This window comes from Podarcis melisellensis (genome assembly GCF_964234715.1).
Source record: "Podarcis melisellensis genome assembly, contig: HAP1_SCAFFOLD_141, whole genome shotgun sequence".
In the NCBI taxonomy this organism is placed as follows: Eukaryota; Metazoa; Chordata; class Lepidosauria; order Squamata; family Lacertidae; genus Podarcis; species Podarcis melisellensis.
In genome coordinates, this window is record NW_028113058.1 from 181,464 (window position 1) to 201,383 (window position 19,920).

The window sequence follows — 19,920 nt, forward strand, 5'->3', positions numbered from 1 at the left end:
TGGCTGGGGAGGGCGGGGTATAAATAAAAAAATCATTATTATTATTATAAAAAATTAGGATTCGATGATAAAAAAAATCAAATTTCAAATTGATATACTAGAAAGTAGGACCAAATTACTTTAAAAATGTACAATTTCTTACTTGAATGGAACACAAAAGATGAACTGATAAAAGAGGCAATGATAAAATGGGCAATAAATTTTGGGCACAACATTGAATATGATGCATGGGTGAAACTTTGGACTGAGAATTTAAAATTTACTGCATGCATTACTCTAAAAGAGAATGTAATGAAAATGATATATCGCTGGTATTTAACCTGTCAAACTAGCAAAAATGGATAGGACGAGTAGTAAAATTTGTTGGAAATGCAAAGAAAAGGATGGTGATTTCTACCACATGTGGTGGACATGTGACAAAATGGGAAAAAAAATTGGGAACTGATCTATAACGAATTTTAAAAGATACCCGAAGCTTTTTTGCTAGGTTTGATGGGGGAGGATATCAAGAAGGCAGACCAAAGATTCATGTATGCTACAGCTGCTGCCAGTATCTTGATAGCCCAAAAATGGAAAACAAAGGAATTACCAACTGTGAAGGAGTGGCAAACGAAGATGTTTGAATATGCGGAATTAGCAAAACTGATCCATAGGATCCACAAGCAGGAGGAAAGAAAGTACCAAAAAGAATGGAGTAAATTTATGGATTATATAAGTGAGAACTGTTGAAGTTTGAGGACGTTAGCAGGACTGAAATAAATCTTATGTCATGGTTCAGGTACTATTAAGGAACTGTGGATTAGAGATTGGAATAAGAAAACCTGTGGAAGGGAAGGAGGGAAGTCAATGCTCTACGGAGAGTAAGGAAAGACAGATGTAAATAGATATGAAATAATTGTGTATTTTGTTTGTGTATTTGAAATGAAAATCTAATAAAAAGCTTTTATTAAAAAATAAATCTGCTGATGAATCAGACTAGTCACCTGCAGTTTCTGCTATGGCATTCTGCATGTCTCTGTGGTATGCAACACCTAGAGCCCAGCTCATGTAACATGTGGTAAGATGACATGCAGGAGGATGGGGATGGGGCAATGGACAGGCGAGCCAAAGATGCGAAGGATAAATAATAATGGGAAATTACTTTTTACATGCCTGGTGACCGCTAAACACAGAAAAATGGCAATACTTAACTGAAAAGAGTTAGCAGAGCTGCAATTATGGGCGCTGCATCTCCCATTTGTCCCTGGCCACTGAAGCTGATGGGAGTCAAATGTCCAGCGACTTTTGGGGGACCCCAGGTTCCCCACCCCAGCCAGACAGAGTGAGGTGGTAGGTGCAGGTAGCCCGATTCTGGACTGTGTCACTTCCATGGGTAGGCATGACATCATATTTTTGGAACGCTCTAACAAAATACCCCCCTTTCTGTGTAGCATATAGAAGATGCGCAGAACCCTATGCGCGAGCAGAGTCGCTCTCTCCTGCGAGGGAGAAGGCCGGCCCCCACCTTCGCGCGTGTTGCTGCTATGGTTGCCCGTGGGGCAGGGGCAGCAAGCTGCAGTTCGTCGCCCACGAGAGGCTCCGTTTGGCTTCCGCAGCCCACCCGCACCATCCCTCCGCCAAGGGGCACGAGAGGAAGGCCACTGGGGGAGAAAGGCAGGTGAGGGCAGGTGAGGGCGGGGCTGCCCCCTGGGGAGAGCGGGGTCGAGAGAGAGTGGGTGGGAGAAAGAGAGAGGGCCAGCCTGGCTCGGCACGTCTCTGCTGGCCCGCAGCGCCTCTTCCGCCCGTTTCCCTCCCCTTCCTGTCCTCTTGCCTCTCCTCCGGTGGCACCTCCTTCCGGTAATCCTACCCTCGCCCAACATGGCGGCAGCACAGCCTCTTCCGCCCATTTCCCTCCCCTTCCTCTTGCCTCTCCTGTGGCACCTCCTTCCGGTACCCCCGCCCTCGCCCAACATGGCGGCAGCACAGCCTCTTCCGCCCGGTTCCCTCCCCTTCCTGTCCTCTTGCCTCTCCTCCCGTGGCACCTCCTTCCGGTACCCCTGCCCTCGCCCAACATGGCGGCAGCATAGCCTCTTCCGCCCATTTCCCTCCCCTTCCTGTCCTCTTGCCTCTCCTCCCGTGGCACCTCCTTCCGGTACCCCCGCCCTCGCCCAACATGGCGGCAGCATAGCCTCTTCCGCCCATTTCCCTCCCCTTCCTGTCCTCTTGCCTCTCCTCCCGTGGCACCTCCTTCCGGTACCCCCGCCCTCGCCCAACATGGCGGCAGCATAGCCTCTTCCGCCCATTTCCCTCCCCTTCCTGTCCTCTTGCCTCTCCTCCCGTGGCACCTCCTTCCGGTACCCCCGCCCTCGCCCAACATGGCGGCAGCGTAGCCTCTTCAGCCCTTCCGAGCTAGGAGTGCAGAAAAAGGTGAAACTGCCATGAAAAGGAGGAGTGAGTGTGTGAGTGAGCTAGAGAGAGACAGGGAGCATCCTAGAATGGTAGAGATGGAAGGGAACCCAAGGGTCATCTAGTCCAACCCTCTGTAAAGAAGCTCAGAGCTACAATTCCCAGGTCTTCTTTTGGAATTATATGGGAATTGAGAGTTTCTAAATTCATGAGCATTCGCTCATGTTTTTACCTTTTATTGAAAGCGGCCACAAGTCACTTGGGAAACGCAGCCAGATCGGTGGAGTATAAATAATATAATTATATTGCTCCTGCTGCTGTTCTTCTTTTACTCAAACCCAACCCTATCCCAAACCTTAACCTTAATGCTCACCCTAACTCAAACCTAACCCTAGCACTTACTTAACCCTAACTCCAACCCTAATGTTAACTTAAACCCAACCCTATCCCGAACCTTAACCCTAACCCAAACTTAAGCCTTCTCACTATATAGCCCACCTTCTCACTATATAGAAGGGTCTGGTAACTTCTGTTTCAGTGTATCTGAAGAAGTGTGCATGCACACAAAAGCTCATACCAAGAACTAACTTAGTTGGTCTTTAAGGTGCTACTGGAAGGATTTTTTTTTGTCCAAACTTAAGCCTAAACCTAAGCCTAATTTAACCCTAAACCTAACCTTAACCCTAATTCTAATTTAAACCTAACTCTTAACTTAACCCTAACCCTGATTGTAATTGGTACCCTAACCCTGGCCCTAACCCTAACTCAAACCCAACCCTAACCCTGAAGGTGCAAGAAGTATCTGTGGGTTAGGGGGTAAGGGGGTGTCCTACGGTTTTGGAGTTAGGGTCAGGTTGGGGGTAGGGTTTAGGGTTATGGTATAAGGTTAGGGTGGACTGGGACACGGATGGTGCTGTGGTCTAAACCACAGGGCCTAGGGCTTGCCAATCAGAAGGTCCGTGGTTCATATCCCCACGACGTGGTGAGCTCCCGTTACTCGGTCCCTGCCCCTGCCAACCTAGCAGTTTGAAAGCATGTCAAAGTGCAAGTAGATAAATAGGTATCGCTCTGGCGGGATGGTAAACAGCGTTTCCGTGCGCTGCTCTGGTTCGCCAGAAGCGGCTTAGTCATGCTGTCCACATGACTCGGAAGCTGTCTGCAGACCAACGCCGGCTCCCTCAGCCAGTAAAGCGAGATGAGTGCTGCAACCCCAGAGTCAGGGGCCAGGGCCACAGCAAGGTCCTCCTATATGCTCAATTTGCAAACTAAATTAGGAACTGTGCATCTGCAGTTTGTGAAGGGATGAAGAAAAGAAACCTGCACAGAACTATGTAATTAAGGTCAACTGTTGTCTGGCCCTCAATTGACTATTGGTACGGGATAGAGCATCCCATTCCGGTCACTGAATGGGCAAAGTGCTTTGATGGGCATATGATGGGCTGCTTTGTGTGGAGGGAATTGGAGCTTAGATTTGTCATGGAACCCTTATCAGGGAAGATGGATCTGTGCCTTGAACTGGTTTGATTGAGTTTGGGATTTGACCAAATTTGGTATGCAGCTCTACTGCATACTGCTAGCTATATCTATTGTCAGAGCCACCCGTGGTCCCAGCTCACAAGAGACCTAAGTCCAATCCAGTTTATTTACAAAAGTCTTTATTGAAGAACATTGCTGCTTTTACATTCCATCTCCGTGGCTCTACATCAGACCACTGAAGTCCCCTCTGAATCAGTGCCGCCCCGGCACCAGTTTAAGAGGTTTGTGCTGGACCACCTCTTCCTCTCCTTCCTCTTCCGCAGGGTCTTTCTGCCCCCCTGGGTTCCCTCCCGCCGGGACTCACCAGAGGCTGAATCCTCTGACGCCTGTTCCCCCCTCCTTCGTGCTTTGGGGCCGGGCTCCTCCCCAGGGCTCTCCTCACTTCCGCGCGCCTCCACATTTGAACTTGGCGCGCGTACTTTGCTTCTGACCTTCCTCTCGACCGCTACACTGCTCCCGGTGCTACTCTCCGCCCCTTCCGGCAGAACGTCTTGCCCCAATCTCCTTCCCCTGTCTGCTTCCTGCTCTGCTCCCTCTGACACACTGGTAACTCCACCCCCTTCACTCCGTTCCGGCGGAGAAACCTGCCCCAATCTCCAACTCCCACTGGGGGCTCTCCCTTCACTCCCCTGCTCCTGACTGCTTCCCCCTTGGGCTCCCCTTGGTCTGACCAGGGGGGCTCCCTTTTGGGAGTCCTCTGACTCACTGGACAGACTCATGGACGACCTTTGGTCATTGTCATCCTCCTCCTCGTCTCTCTGGGATTCTTCCCCCTCGCTCTCTGTCTCCCTCATCTGCTCTTCTCTCCCTGAAACCCTGACATCCATCCCCCCCTCGAAGCCCCCCTTCCCCCCCTCCCGCCCGTCGGGTGCAGGTTGTGGGAGCTGCGGCTCTTCGGGGGTAGATTCGGGATACAGATTGTCTACGTCAATGTTCTCTGCTGGCAGTTCTGTGTATGTGTGTTCGAACTCGGGTTCTTCACCCAAAGCGTTCTCAGTCTCCTCTTCCATTGCTACTTCGTCTGGTGCTGCCCGCCAAGGCCACTTCACCCACCTCTTACGCCAGTCCTCCCCTGGTTGCTCCTCCCACCAATCCGAGGGTAGTGTGTCCACTCCCGAACACAATCCTCTGGGCGGGCTCGATTCTGCCGTTCCTTCCTCGGTGGAAGAGAAGCCCCGGAACGTGCTATCTGACAATGTGGGCGTAAAGAGCCAGTCATCAAAGTACTCAGCTGGCATGGGTCTATGTGGGAAAATTGCATGGAACTCATCTTTCAAAAGGGGTTCGTCTAACGCGTAACCCGGCACCCAACTATTGGCACTGGCTGGGGTGCCCTCTCTGGCGATAAAGTATTCAACTCCCTCTGCCCCCCACCTTGAGTCCAGGATCTCTGTGACCTCGTTGAGTGGTTCGGCCCTAGGCGAACCCCCCCTCTTGGGTGACTCTTTGCGTGGGTCTGGTACTGTTTCTGACTCCTGAAACCTGTGCGGGGCCTTGTAGGGAGTGAGCACCGACCTATGAAAGACCGGGTGCACTCTGGATCCTTCTGGGAGAGCCAGGCGAAACGCTACAGGATTGATCCTAGCCTCAACTTGGTATGGCCCTAGCTGCCTGTGTCCTAGCTTCTTCTTGGCTAACGATTTGGCTGGCATCGCTTGGGCCGCTAACCATACCCAGTCCCCCACCTGGATGTCTTCTCCCGCCCTTCTGTGTTTGTCCGCCTGCACCTTATAAGCTTGTTTGGCCAGCTCCAAATGTCTCCGCAGCTCCTCGTGCACCTCTTGCAACTCTGCTGCGAACTGATCGGCCTCTTGCGGCACCCCCTCTCCCGTTGCTACGAGCCTCGGAAAGGTTCTGGGATGACGGCCATTGTTCGCGAAGAACGGCGTCACCCCCGTCGATGCGTGCTTCATGTTGTTGTAGGCAAACTCAGCCATCGGCAGGTAGTCCACCCACGCTGCGGGTCGCTGATTGGCGTAACATCTCAGGTACTGCTGCATGATCGCGTTGACCCTCTCTGCTTGGCCGTTGGTCTGTGGATGCCTCGCCGACGCTAGGTTGATCTTGACGTGCAGGATACCTAGAAGCTTCTGCCAAAAATTGGAAACAAATTGGCGCCCCCTGTCGGACAGGATGGACTGCGGCAGCCCATGCACTCTGAACACGTGGTCGACGAAGAGTCTGGCGGTCTGTTCTGCCGTCGCCACCTTGGCACAAGGAATGAAGTGCGCCATCTTGGTGAACAGGTCCACAACCACCAGTACCGCCGTCTTGCCCCTGGAGCTGGGCAGATCAGTAACAAAGTCTAGGGCTACCCTCTCCCACGGTTGCTGCGGCGTCTCCAGCAGTTCCAGCAATCCCGCTGGCTTCTGGTGTACGGGTTTGGACCTCTGACAGGTGTCACACCTGGCGACGTAATCCGCCACCTCTCCCCGCATCTGGGGCCACCAAAAGTCCCTGGCCACTAATTCTATTGTCTTCTCCTTGCCGAAGTGGCCCGCACTGGGGGCGTCGTGCAACTGCTGCAGAACCTTTGCGCGGAGCTCGTCGCTTGATACGTAGAGGGCACCTTTGCGAGTCAAGAGCCCGTCTCGTAACTGGAACTCATCGTCTCTCTGTGAACCCCTGCGCAGCTCCTCCATCTTGGATTGTGCAAACTGATCCACTTGCAACGCGCGTCGCACCGCGTCCAGGTCGACTGCAATGGCAGCGCACGCCCACGCCTGCGGTGCAAAAATGTGCTTAGCTGCTATTGGTGCCGTCTCCTCAAGATATTGTGGTTTCCTGGAGAGCGCATCGGCTATAACATTGGAATCCCCCAGGATGTATTCTATTCTGAAGTCGAAATCCGCGAAGAATTCTGCCCAGCAAGGTCGTCCATGAGTTTGTCCAGTGAGTCAGAGGATTCCCAAAAGGAAGCCCCCCTGGTCAGGCCAAGGGGAGCCAAAGGGGGAAGCAGTCAGGAGCAGGGGAGCGAAGGGGGAGCCCCCAGTGGGAGTTGGAGATCGGGGCCGGCTTCTCCGCCGGAACGGAGTGAAGGGGGTGGAGTTACCAGTGTGTTAGAGGGAGCAGAACAGGAAGCAGACAGGGGAAGGAGATCGGGGCAAGACGTCCTGCCGGAAGGGGCGGAGAGTAGTACCGGGAGCAGTGTAGCGGTCGAGAGGAAGGTCAGGAGCAACGTACGCGCGCCAAGTTCAAATGTGGAGGCGCGCGGAAGTGAGGGAAGTCCTGGGGAGGAGCCTGGTCCCAAAGCGCGAAGGAGGGGGGAACAGGCGTCAGAGGAGTCAGCCTCTGAGGAGTCCCGACGGGAGGGAGCCCAGGGGGGCAGAAAGACCCTGCGGAAAAGGAAGGAGAGGAAGAGGTGGTCCAGCACAAGACTCTTAAACTGGTGCAGGGGCGGTACTGATTCAGAGGGTACTTCAGCGGTCTGATGTCACAGACGTAGAGCCACGGAGATGGAATGTAAAACCAGCAATGTTCTTCAATAAAGACTTTTGTGTATAAACTGGATTGGACTTGGGTCTCTTGTGAGCTGGGACCACGGGTGGCTCTGACATCCGCGTTCGTTACTTTAGGCGGGAAACCCTGGGTTGTTGTTGCTACAATGTTAACAGCCAGCTGCCTATAAAAGCAGGCCGGCTGAGCTGTTTGCTATTCAGTTCTGTTCCAGCTTACAAATAAAGAGCTGCTTTGGAGAAATCGCTGCGTTGTCTGCTATGTCTACCCACTATTTAACACCTAATAAAAGACACTGGATTTTTCGCAAACGTTACTTTAAACATTTTTTTCAATTCATTATAAATCATTTCTCAGAATGCTTTTGTCCACCACATTTCTTTCTCTTTGCATTTCCAACAAACATTTGAAGCAGTTCTAACCCTCCATAATTTTTCCCAAGATGAAAATTGGATATTATTCCCAATATATTGTGCCCAATGTATCATTACTGATTTAACTTTTTCATCTTTGGTATGCCACTTTAGCAACAATTTATACATTTTAGAAAGTAACCACATTATTCTCCATTAAAGATTTTTCAAACCTTGAAATTTCTTTACTGAATCCAATTTTCTTATCTATTTTAAACACATCATTTAATTGATATTGCAACCAGTCTGTTACTGCCTTATATCCTCAAAACTTTTTCAATTTCAATTGTTGCTCTACTTCCATAAGCAACTCTCTATAGGTTGCCCATTCATTTTTTGCATTAGTCTTTCTCAGGGATATCACTTCACTGGGGAAAGCCACCACGATGTCTTCTGCTCTAACAAGTTTTTATATTTTTCCCATAAATTGCTTTTCCTGGTTTCCTACCAAATGATTCACAAACCATTTATGCACTTTCGTCTTCTCATACCTTAGATGTGCATCTATCTGCTATCATGACCCTCAAAGTCTAGAATATCTGTATTTTTTAAAAGTTATCTGTAATGGTTCTAGGGGTTGCTCATGCATAAGTTGCCGCCACTCCTGGCTAGGTTACCTGATTGAACCCTTTCTGTCTGGACAGCCCTTCACTTTGTGGCTGTCTCAGTCGCTGGCAGAATCCGTCAGTGGGCGTTTCTTGAACTTCTTCCAGCAAAGAAGTTCTTTGACACCAAGTCTTCTCCTACTCTCCCTGCACGGAAGTCTTCTGCACAAAGAGGGTGTGGGCAGCGGAGGACCCGTGCTCTACCCGCTGGTCTCCGGTGAAGAGTCCTGGAGCCTCCTCTCCGATTCCCCCATCTGCCCCCCTAATCCACTGGTGTTACGCTGATTTCCTTCCTCAGCAGATGGGCTGCCTCTCTCCCTGCTGGGACCCTCTCCGGCATCCCTCTGGAGCCCTCCCTCCGCCTCTAGCTCCGATGGCTGTTCCCTGACATCCACCTTCCCCCCAGGACCCCCTCCACCCCCGGCCCGACCTTCTGATTCAGCCTCATCCCTTTCCTCGGCCGACGATGTGGGGAATCCCCAGAAGGAGCTGTCGCCCTCCTCTGAGGATTCAAAACCCGCTTCCCACCGGCTCCGATCTCTTCCCGCGGGGTGGGCCTCCCAGTCTGATTCTTCTCCCTCCTGTAGAAGTTGCTGAACCCTAGGAACCTCTGCACGTCCTTCCGGGTTTTGCGGGCCTTCCATTCCAGCCCTACCTGCACCTTGCTTGGGTCTCACTTAAGACTCACTTTTCCCCTCCTAAAAAGTAAGGGGAAATGTCTGTGCGTCTTATGGAGCGAATGCAGGCTGCGCGGCTATCCCAGAAGCCAGAACAGCAAGAGGGATTGCTTCTTTCACTGTGCAGCGATCCCTCTTGCTGTTCTGGCTTCTGAGATTCAGAATTTTTTTTTCTTGTTTTCCTCCTCCAAAAACTAGGTGCGTCTTGTGGTCTGGTGCGTCTTACAGAGCGAAAAATACGATATGCTGTTTTGGCTCTTAATGCCTCGTTTTTTCCTTCTAGCAGGCATAATTAGCAGCGGGGTGAGCTCCCGTTGCTCGGTCCCTGCTCCTGCCAACCTAGCAGTTTGAAAGCATGTCAGAGTACAAGTAGATAAATAGATACTGCTCCAGCGGGAAGGTAAATGGTGTTTCAGTGCGTTGCTCTAGTTTGCCAGATGTGGCTTAGTCATGCTGGCCACATGACCCGGAAGCTGTACGCCAGCTCCCTCGGCCAATAAAGCGAGAGGAGTGCACAATCTCAGAGTCGGCCATTACTGGACCTTTTATCAGATCAAGGCCAGGTCTTATGTTCAATGGATGAAAGCTGTGTGTTAGTTGCAAAGACTGCAATCTACCTTCTTTAGTGTTCCTTGTTACGCTAAATCGAGTTGAGCCATAAAACAGAAGATAATAAAATAGTAAAACAATAAACCTGTCAGGGTTTCAGGGAGAGAAGAGCAGATGGGGGAGGAGACAGAGAGCGAGGGGGAAGAATCCCAGAGAGATGAGGAGGAGGATGACGATGCCCAAAGGTCGTCCATGAGTCTGACCAGTGAGTCAGAGGACTCCCAAAAGGGGGCCCCCCTGGTCAGACCAAAGGGGGGACAAGGGGGAAGCAGTGAGGAGCAGGGGAGCGAAGGGAGAAGCCCCAGTGGGAGTTGGAGACAGGAGCCGGCTTCTCAGCCGGAACGGAGTGAAGGGGGTGGAGTTACCAGTGTGTCAGAGGGAGCAGAGCAAGAAAGAGACAGGGGAAGGAGATCGGAGCAGGGCGCTCAGCCGGAAGGGGTGGAGAGCAGCACCGGGAGCAGTGTAGCGGTCGAGAGAAAGGTCAGAAGCAACGTACGCGCGCCAAGTTCAAATGTAGAGGCGCGCGGAAGTGAGGAGAGCCCTGGGGAGGAGCCCGGCCCCAAAGCGAGAAGGAGGGGGGCAGAGGCGTCAGAGGATTCAGCCTCGGAGAGTCCCGGCGAGGGGGAACCCAGGGGGGCAGAAAGACCCTGCGGAAAAGGAAGGAGAGGAAGAGGTGGTCCAGGACTAGCCTCTTAAATTGGTGCCTCGGCGGGACAGATTCAGAGGGGACTTCAGCGGTCTAACGTTACAGACGTAGAGTCACAAAGATGGAATGTAAACGCAACCATGATCTTCAATAAAGACTTTCTGTAAATAAACCGGATCGGAGTTGGGTCTCTTGTGAGCTGGGACCAAACGGGTGGCTCTGACAGTAAGTCCCCTCCAAAGAACGCAAAAATTTTTTTTTGCAAAGCTCACCAACGGGAGCAGCCATGAGCGCGGAGGAACAGCTGCTTACGCTGAGGAATCAAGTTACCGAACTCACAGCTGCAGTCATTGCATCGCAGAAGAAGAATGACGAACTGGACAAGGCTTGCCAGGACCTGCGAACAAGGTGGGAGCAGGCAGGCAGGGCAGGGGTCCCGGGTTCCAGATCGGAGGGCGTTGCACTTGGACGGCGGGGGGGCGCCCTAGTTACGCACTTTAATGGCAACCTGCAAGACTACCCTAACTTCAGGGCAGACGTCGTGTATGCACTGCATTTACTCCGTCATGATTTTAAAGATGAGGAGGAGAGAGTGGGGTTCATAATTTCGCATCTGCATGGGGAGGCCAGAGCTTGGCTGCGCAATTTGTGGCGCGAAGATGGCCCTGCCCGCCGCAATTCTGATGAATTTATTAAAGCGATGGATGCTTGTTTCCAGTCCTCTGTGGATGTGGATATTGCGCGTAGACAGATGCACGGACTGCGGCAAGGCAAAGCCACTGTACGTCAATATCATTCCAAGTTCTTTGCATTACTAACTGCGTTGGGCTGGGAGAAGGATAGTAAACCAGTCAGAGATCTTTTCTGGGAAGGTCTTAGCCCCCCCGTCAAGGATGAGATCGCCAGGGGGGATAGACCCCAGACCCTAGAAGGCGTAGTGCAACGGGCTTTGGCTATAGGAATCCGACATGAGGGACGCCCGTGGCACGAGGGGGAGGGACCCCAGGCGCGTGCACCAGCGAGAACCCCCCCCTTTTGTCCCCAGGGACTTCAGCCAGACGCACCCCTCGCCCTTGGGGAGGCAAGGAGAAGAGCCGATGGAAATCGGTGGTGCTAGGGCTCAGACACCATCCAGAGCCCCTGTTTCCGGTGCAGTGAAGGCGAAGCCGCCTAGAGGGACCAGGAAATGTTACATCTGTGACAGTGCACACCATATGGCGAAAGAGTGCCCCCAGAGGCTCCAAAAACACACTGCAGCTCTAGCAACAGTGGCAGCGGAAGTGGTGCAAAGAGAGCAGCCTCAGGGAAACGACAGTGCCTGGCTGGAAGCAGAGCTACTGGGGCTCAGCCAGGCGGATCTGTAGAACAGTCCCCAGCACCCTTGCAACGCACAGACCCTTTACCACCCAAGCCAGCAGTGCAACTCACTGCAACCCTTCAGCTGCCAAATGGACAATCCCTGGAAGTTCCCATCACGATTGATTCAGGAAGCAATGCAGATTTTGTGGGAATACAATTTGTCAAGCAGCATAGCATAGCGCTCCTGCCTGCAACGACGCCTCTGAACGTGGTCACAGTGGATGGTGATGCAGATTGGGAATCATCGAGAACTCATTAGCTTCAATGTCACCCACCTGTCAGACACGCCCATTGTGTTAGGCATGAGTTGGCTGGAGAGGCATAGTCCCGCTGTAGCGTGGTACCAGCGGCAGATCACCTTCTGCTCATCGTATTGTGCTCAGCATTGCATCCAAGCCAATCAGGAGGAAGGAGCTGAGCAGCAACTGCACCTGGGCATGGTGCAGGCAGTGCCTCACAAGTACGAGGGATTCTTGGAGGTTTTCTGCGAGAAAGAAGCTGACAAGTTGCCGCCTCACAGGCCTTACGACTGTGCGATCGACCTGGTGCCAGGGGCGCAGCTGCCAACTGCAAAGCTGTATTCCATGTCTGAGGACGAGATGCAAGAGCTCAGAGAGTTCATAGAGCATAATCTGAAGCGCGGGTTCATCCGGGAATCCAAAGCAGTGGGAGGCAGTCCTGTTTTCTTTGTGAAGAAGAAAGACACGCCCCAAAAAAGACTCATTGTGGACTATAGATTCATAAACAGACTGACTAAGCCCAAGGCCTTTCCCATGCCCAAGATTGACGACCTCCTAGCGACCGTTAGGAAGGGTAAGATCTTCACCAAGTTGGATTTGCGTGGAGCGTACAACCTCATCCGCATCCGGAAGGGCGATGAGTGGAAGACTGCCATGTTCACGCCTCTAGGCACGTATGAATACAGAGTTATGCCGTTTGGTCTCCAAAATGGCAGCCACGTTTTCCAAGCATTTATGCATCACGTGCTGGCGGGACTCCTCTACAAGAAGTGTGTATGTTTTCTCGACGACATCCTGATTTTCTCGGAATCGCCGGAAGCTCACGAGAAGGATGTAAAGGAAGTCCTACAGAGGTTGAAGGAGCACAGGCTGTACGCCAAGTTGGAGAAGTGCCAGTTTGATGTGACGGAGGTGGATTTCCTTGGCTACAAGCTGTCCGACGAGGGGCTGGCCATGGACAGAGTCAAGGTCCAAGCGGTGTTGGACTGGAAGAGCCCACGCAATCGGAAGGAGGTCCAGAGATTCATCGGATTTGCCAATTTTTATCGCAAATTCATCAAAGGTTTTGCAAATGAGACGGCAGCAATCACGGACACCCTCAGTTCCAAGAAGAAGAAGTTCGCTTGGACGGAACAGGCAGAGCGCTCTTTTCGGAAGCTTAAAAGCCTCTTCGCCTCCGAGGAGCAGCTGCTGCACGTGAATCCCGGCAGGCCCATGCGGGTGGAAACCGACGCGTCAGACAGAGCGGTTGGAGCCGTCCTTCTGCAGGAAGATCCGCAAGGCAATTGGAGGCCGGGTGCCTTCTACTCCCGGAAGCTCAGCAAGACGGAGCGGAACTACACCATATGGGACAGGGAGCTGTTGGCCATTCATGCAGCTTTCAAAGCGTGGCGACACTTCCTCATAGGAGCCAAGCACACAGTGCAGGTCCGCACGGATCACAAGAACTTAGAGTATTGGCGAACGGCAAGGCTGCAGACCCAACGACACATGCGCTGGGCAGAATTCTTTGCGGATTTCGACTTCAAAATAGAATACATCCCGGGAGACTCCAATGTTATAGCAGACGCGCTCTCCAGGAAACCGCAATACCTGGAGGAGACGACACCAATTGCAGCGAAGCACATTTTCACACCACAGGCGTGGGCGTGCGCTGCCATCGCAGTCGACCTGGACGCGGTGCGACGCGCGTTGCAGGCAGATCAATTTGCACAGTCCAAGATGGAGGAGCTCCGCAGCGGGTTGCAAAGAGACGATGAGTTCCAGTTGCGGGACGGACTCTTAACTCGCAAGGGTGCCCTCTACGTGCCTAACGACGAACTTCGCGCAAAGGTTCTGCAGCAATTGCACGACGCCCCCAGTGCGGGCCACTTCGGCAAGGAGAAGACAATAGAATTAGTGGCCAGGGACTTTTGGTGGCCCCAGATGCGGGGAGAGGTGGCGGATTACGTCGCCAGGTGTGACACCTGTCAGAGGTCCAAACCAGTACACCAGAAGCCGGCGGGATTGTTGGAACCGCTGGAAACGCCGCAGCAACCGTGGGAGAGGGTAGCACTGGACTTTGTTACTGACCTGCCCAGCTCCAGGGGCAAGACGGCGGTGCTGGTGGTTGTGGACTTGTTCACCAAGATGGCGCACTTCATTCCTTGTGCCAAGGTGGCGACGGCAGAACAGACCGCCAAACTCTTCATCGACCACGTGTTCAGAGTGCAAGGACTACCGCAGTCCGTCCTGTCCGACAGGGGGCGCCAATTTGTTTCCAACTTCTGGCAGAAGCTTCTGGGTATCCTGCACGTCAAGATCGACCTAGCGTCGGCGAGACATCCACAGACCAACGGCCAAGCAGAGAGGGTCAACGCGATCATGCAGCAGTACCTGAGGTGTTACGCCAATCAGCGACCAGCAGCGTGGGTGGACTACCTGCCGATGGCTGAGTTTGCCTACAACAACACGAAGCACGCATCGACCGGGGTGACGCCGTTCTTCGCGAACAATGGCCGTCATCCCAGAACCTTTCCGAGACTTATAACGCCAGGAGAGGGGGTGCCTCAAGAGGCCGACCAGTTCGCAGCAGAGTTGCAAGAGGTGCACGAGGAGCTGCGGAGACATTTGGAGCTGGCCAAGCAGGCCTATAAGGTGCAGGCGGACAAGCACAGAAGGGCGGGAGAGGACATCCAGGTGGGGGACTGGGTATGGTTAGCGGCCCAAGCTATGCCAGCCAAATCGTTAGCCAAGAAGAAGCTAGGACACAGGCAGCTAGGACCATACCAAGTTGAGGCTAGGATCAATCCGGTAGCGTTTCGCCTGGCCCTTCCAGAAGGCTCCAGAGTGCACCCGGTCTTTCATAGGTCGGTGCTCACTCCCTACAAGGCCCCGCACAGGTTTCAAGAGTCAGAAACAGTACCAGACCCACGCAAAGGGGCACCCAAGAGGGGGGGTTCGCCTAGGGCCGAACCCCTTAACGAGGTCACAGAGATACTGGACTCGAGATGGGGGGAGGAGGGGGTTGAATACTTTCTCGCCAGGGAGGGCACCCCAGCCACTGCCAATAGTTGGGTGACGGGCTACGCGTTAGACGAACCCCTTTTGAAAGAAGAGTTCCATGCACTTTTCCCACATAGACCCATGCCAGCTGAGTACTTTGATGACTGGCTTTTCACACCCACATTGTCAGATAGCACGTTCAGGGGTTTCTCTTCCCCCGAGGAAAGAACACCAGAATCAAGCCCGCCCAGGGGATCGTGCTCGGGGGTGGACACGGAAACCCCTTATTGGTGGGAGGAGCAACCAGAGGAGGAATGGCGTAAGAGGTGGATGATGGGTCCTTGGCGGGCAGCACCAGAGGAAGTAGCAATGGAAGAAGAGACTGAGAAGCCTTTGGGTGAAGAACCCGAGTTCGAACACACATACACAGAACTGCCAGCAGAGAACATTGACGTAGACGACCTGTATCCTGAGCCTACCCCCGAAGAGCCGCAGTTTCCACAACCGGCCCCCGGCGAGCGGGAGGGGGGAAGGGGGGGCTTCGAGGGGGGGATGGATGTCAGGGTTTCAGGGAGAGAAGAGCAGATGGGGGAGGAGACAGAGAGCGAGGGGGAAGAATCCCAGAGAGATGAGGAGGAGGATGACGATGCCCAAAGGTCGTCCATGAGTCTGACCAGTGAGTCAGAGGACTCCCAAAAGGGGGCCCCCCTGGTCAGACCAAAGGGGGGACAAGGGGGAAGCAGTGAGGAGCAGGGGAGCAAAGGGAGAAGCCCCAGTGGGAGTTGGAGACAGGAGCCGGCTTCTCAGCCGGAACGGAGTGAAGGGGGTGGAGTTACCAGTGTGTCAGAGGGAGCAGAGCAAGAAAGAGACAGGGGAAGGAGATCGGAGCAGGGCGCTCAGCCGGAAGGGGTGGAGAGCAGCACCGGGAGCAGTGTAGCGGTCGAGAGAAAGGTCAGAAGCAACGTACGCGCGCCAAGTTCAAATGTAGAGGCGCGCGGAAGTGAGGAGAGCCCTGGGGAGGAGCCCGGCCCCAAAGCGAGAAGGAGGGGGGCAGAGGCGTCAGAGGATTCAGCCTCGGAGAGTCCCGGCGAGGGGGAACCCAGGGGGGCAGAAAGACCCTGCGGAAAAGGAAGGAGAGGAAGAGGTGGTCCAGGACTAGCCTCTTAAATTGGTGCCTCGGCGGGACAGATTCAGAGGGGACTTCAGCGGTCTAACGTTACAGACGTAGAGTCACAAAGATGGAATGTAAACGCAACCATGATCTTCAATAAAGACTTTCTGTAAATAAACCGGATCGGAGTTGGGTCTCTTGTGAGCTGGGACCAAACGGGTGGCTCTGACAAAACCATTAGGCTAAAAGCAGAGAAAACAAAATGACAACTAAAAATATAAACATAGGGTCAGAAGATGGCTAAGATCTAATTAAAAACTTAATTGAAGGCAGGAGGTTCTGACTAGGCTGCTACCTCCGTTGCCATTTTGGCTCACAAATGTTTGTTTGCTGCTGCTGCTGCTGTGGGGCCATTTTGGATGAAGGCACAGTGACCGGAAAGAGGTGCCACCGGAGGAGAGGCAAACGAAGACATGCCACCACCGCCATATTGGTTGAGGGCAGTCAGGCCTAGCCTGGCCATTTTGTGGCACTGGTCTCCCTCGTGAGGTGAGCGCCTCATCTCTTGAGGGGTCCCAGGAGAAGTTAGGGGTCCCTGCGGAGAAGGAAGAGTGGAGGCCCCCCAACCCCCTCAGGGAGGAGTTCCAACAGTGCCTTAGGGGCCTTGGCCTTTCTCTGGTTTGTTGTTGTTGCTGCTGCTGCTGCTATCATCATTATCCTCAGTATTATCCTTATTCTTCTCCATTTCTTAGCTGGAGGAACCCAGCTAAGGAACCCAAGTGCTGGTGCCTGCAACTTTGCCTGTGACTGCTGGGATTTGTGACTTTGCCTGTGACTGCCTCCAGGAACCCAAGTGCTGGTGCCTGCAACTTTGCCTGTGACTGCTGGGATTGCTCTGACAAGATCCATTGACTCTAGTTTTGGCATCACCAAAGGAATCAGGGAGATGTGCTTCAATTCCCCTCGCAGATAGTATTTAACCCATCACGGCATCTCTCAAAGCACCCTGGGAACTGTAGTTTCTTATGGGGGGAGAGAATATTCTGCACAACCTTTCTCAAGGGAACTCTGGGAGATATAGCTCTGAGAGGGTCTCTTTGGGAAACGGAACAAACTACAGTTCCCACGATGTCCCCCAAAGCACCCTGGGAACTATTGCTTGCTCTGGGTGTAGAGGGTTGCGAATCCCTTGACAGATATAGTTCCCAAGCCCATTTCTCTTCCTAGGGAACTCTGGGAACTGTAGCACATGGGAGGAACATCACTTGTGCCCTGTAGCTTGCTCAGGGCGCCTGATTCCTTCTTCTAGGCTACTGGAATGGGCTGGCACCGCCGAGTGTCGCCTTGGCCTGCGACTTTGAAGGCACCGCCTGCAGCTGGGAGGACATCAGCATGTCTGGGTACTGGTGGCGCCCAGGGTGGGGCAGAGGCTGGGTGCGCGGCCCCAACTCCCCCTTCAGCCACACGCTGGGCACCGACCAGGGTAAGCTTGCTTCATTTGAAAGGCAGAGAAGCATTGCTTAGCAGTTAGAGCACCCCTTTGACTCGGCAGCCCCCAACCAGGCTGGTACATGAGCACCTCAGAGCAGCAAACCAAGCCGCCTGACTCTGCTTCCTGACCATGAGTGATGCAGCCACAGCCTGTGAACTCCGCACCTGGTACAGTATGACTGAGAAAGGTAAGCTTGGGGCACTGGTCGGAAAACCAACAGGCGCAGAGCCATGTACTTGGCCTTTTTCCCTGTGTGGAGGAAATGCCACCAGGCACAGTTGTCGTAATTCCGTATTGATATCACATATTACATTTCTAAGCTGCAGGACATATCGTGGTGATATCATATAATTATTATTTATTGATTTCCAGACCACTGACCCGCCTGGTAGGGCCAGCATAATGAAATACCATTCTTATCATGAAATTTACTGATGCCCTGCTTCCCGTCCCCCTTTGGGATTCCTGGCAGCTGACCAATAAAAATGAGAGCGGTTGAGATGAGATGTCATTCTGCAATTCTCGCAGGGGTCAGGCTAGATGACCCCCCAGGTCCCATCTCCTCTGTTTACATATCTATGGTTCCCACCTGCAGGGGTCAGGCTAGATGACCCCTGGTTCCTCACCCCTCCGCCCTTCCTGTGCAGGACTCAACGGTAGCTTCCCTGTGGAGCTGAGCCACGGCGACCACATCGTCCCCTGTAGCGAACCCCTGCCTCATCCTCAGGCACCTGGCGCCCCCTGGTGGCCTACACCGGAAGAGTCCACAGTGCTTTCCAGGTAGGTCTTGGGCTCCTCGCCCTCCCCGGCCGGCTCTGGAGCATGTCAAGAGCGCAGGTGACCTTCTCCTCGGTGAGTGTGGCACTGGAGAACGTGTAGTTCATGAACTGTGGCCCCCAAAGTAAAGCTTTATTTTCCGCCTCCCCAAAATCTGGCCAACCAGATAGATTGCTTGGAGGCAACTCATTAACCGTTCCAACATTTCCAAGTCCCCGGAGCTGCACCCCAGGCAAGCCATGCCTGCCAAGCGGCTGCGTGGCCCCTGCCCGCACCGAGGACTGTGGCAACAGTGGAGATGAATGGGGTTGTGGTGACTGGTCAAGGGGGCATTCGAGGCCAGGGGAACATTGGCACCACCGGAAGGGAGGGGGTTACCAGGAAATCTCCCAACCAGGCCAAAGCATTTGAGGAGGGTGCAGAGTATGCTAGCTGAAATGGGGCTTACTCTGGGGGAAATCCTGAGCGCAAGTTGCAAGTTGGTGACCACCACTGCCTTTTATGGCACAGAGTTCCATAATGTGCGCTTTGTACTTCCTTTCTTTGATGTGTCCTGAATCTTCCAGCGTCCAGCTCCATGTGTTCTACCGTTATGAGAGGGAGAAAAACTTTCCTCTACCTGCTTTCTCCAGACCATGTCTCATTGGCCTGGAGAAATCACATCTTTGCACAATTTAATGCACAAACAGTCAAAGAACAAATTGGAAATAGGAACAAATAGGAACACATCCCTCATTTGTGTTGTTGGGATAAATTTATTTAACACTCTGACGAACTCACCTGCCAAAACACAGGACAATATCAACAATCCAGCACAGAAAATTTTACCCACGGTGTTTTGTTTTTCCAGAATAAGCTAAAACAGAAGGAGAGGTCACCCGTTACCTGTAAGGGAGCAAATATTCCTTTGAGAAGTTTCTCCCGAAATGGAAGGCACACAAGATTCTGTAATTCTCTTCTTTGGGAGGTGGGTGTCGTGCAGGTGGCCTTGGGGAGCTGGATGCAAAGGAGGCATGTCCCAGGCCTTTGAACTGCAACAAGGACAACCTGGGAGTATCTCTCACCTACTGTGCCTGCACCTCCTCACTCTCTCAATCGCTCCGCTCCCAGCCGAGAACAAAGACCAACCTCTCTTGTGGGGTTAATGTTACACATGGTGTTCCCATTATGTAGGGACTGGTGATTCGCTTCATCATTAGGGCCGAGTCTGAGGTTCCCAGGGTGGCAAGTGGACTCCATGGCACCCTCAGACACCCTTTTTAGCACTCACCAAGGCCCCCTGACTCTTTTAAAAAAGTTTCCCCAAAATCTGTTATGTTTTTACAGTGCTACAAGACCATTTGTTTTGGCAGTTGAGGGAATATTTATTTATTTCTTTATTTTGCCCTTTATTTTACACCACTGTAAATTATTAAATACTGTATTTTTTGCTCTATAAGACTCACTTTTTCCCTCCTAAAAAGTAAGGGGAAATGTGTGTGTGTGTTATGGAGCGAATGCAGGCTGCACAGCTATCACAGAAGCCAGAACAGCAAGAGGGATTGATCCCTCTTGCTGTTCTGGCTTCTGGGATTCAGAATATTTTTTTTCTTGTTTTCCTCCTCCAAAAACTAGGTGCGTCTTGTGGTCT

At 52.8% G+C, this 19,920-nt stretch overlaps 2 long non-coding RNA genes across 3 annotated transcripts; one reads left to right on the plus strand and one right to left on the minus strand.

Moving 5' to 3' along the window:
• Positions 1–1,257: 1,257 nt before the first annotated feature.
• On the plus strand, positions 1,258–19,708 carry LOC309362397. Of its 2 annotated transcripts, none has more exons than XR_014164947.1 (2): positions 1,258–1,657; positions 17,331–19,708. It is a non-coding gene; the product is annotated as an uncharacterized lncRNA (long non-coding RNA). The 2 variants fall into 2 exon arrangements; XR_014164948.1 differs by lacking the exon at positions 1,258–1,657 and adding an exon at positions 2,303–2,406.
• Positions 1,766–3,425, minus strand: LOC309362398. Its single transcript, XR_014164949.1, has 3 exons — positions 3,022–3,425; positions 1,907–2,863; positions 1,766–1,810 (listed from the first exon to the last, which is right to left on the minus strand). It is a non-coding gene; the product is annotated as an uncharacterized lncRNA (long non-coding RNA).
• Positions 19,709–19,920: the final 212 nt, after the last annotated feature.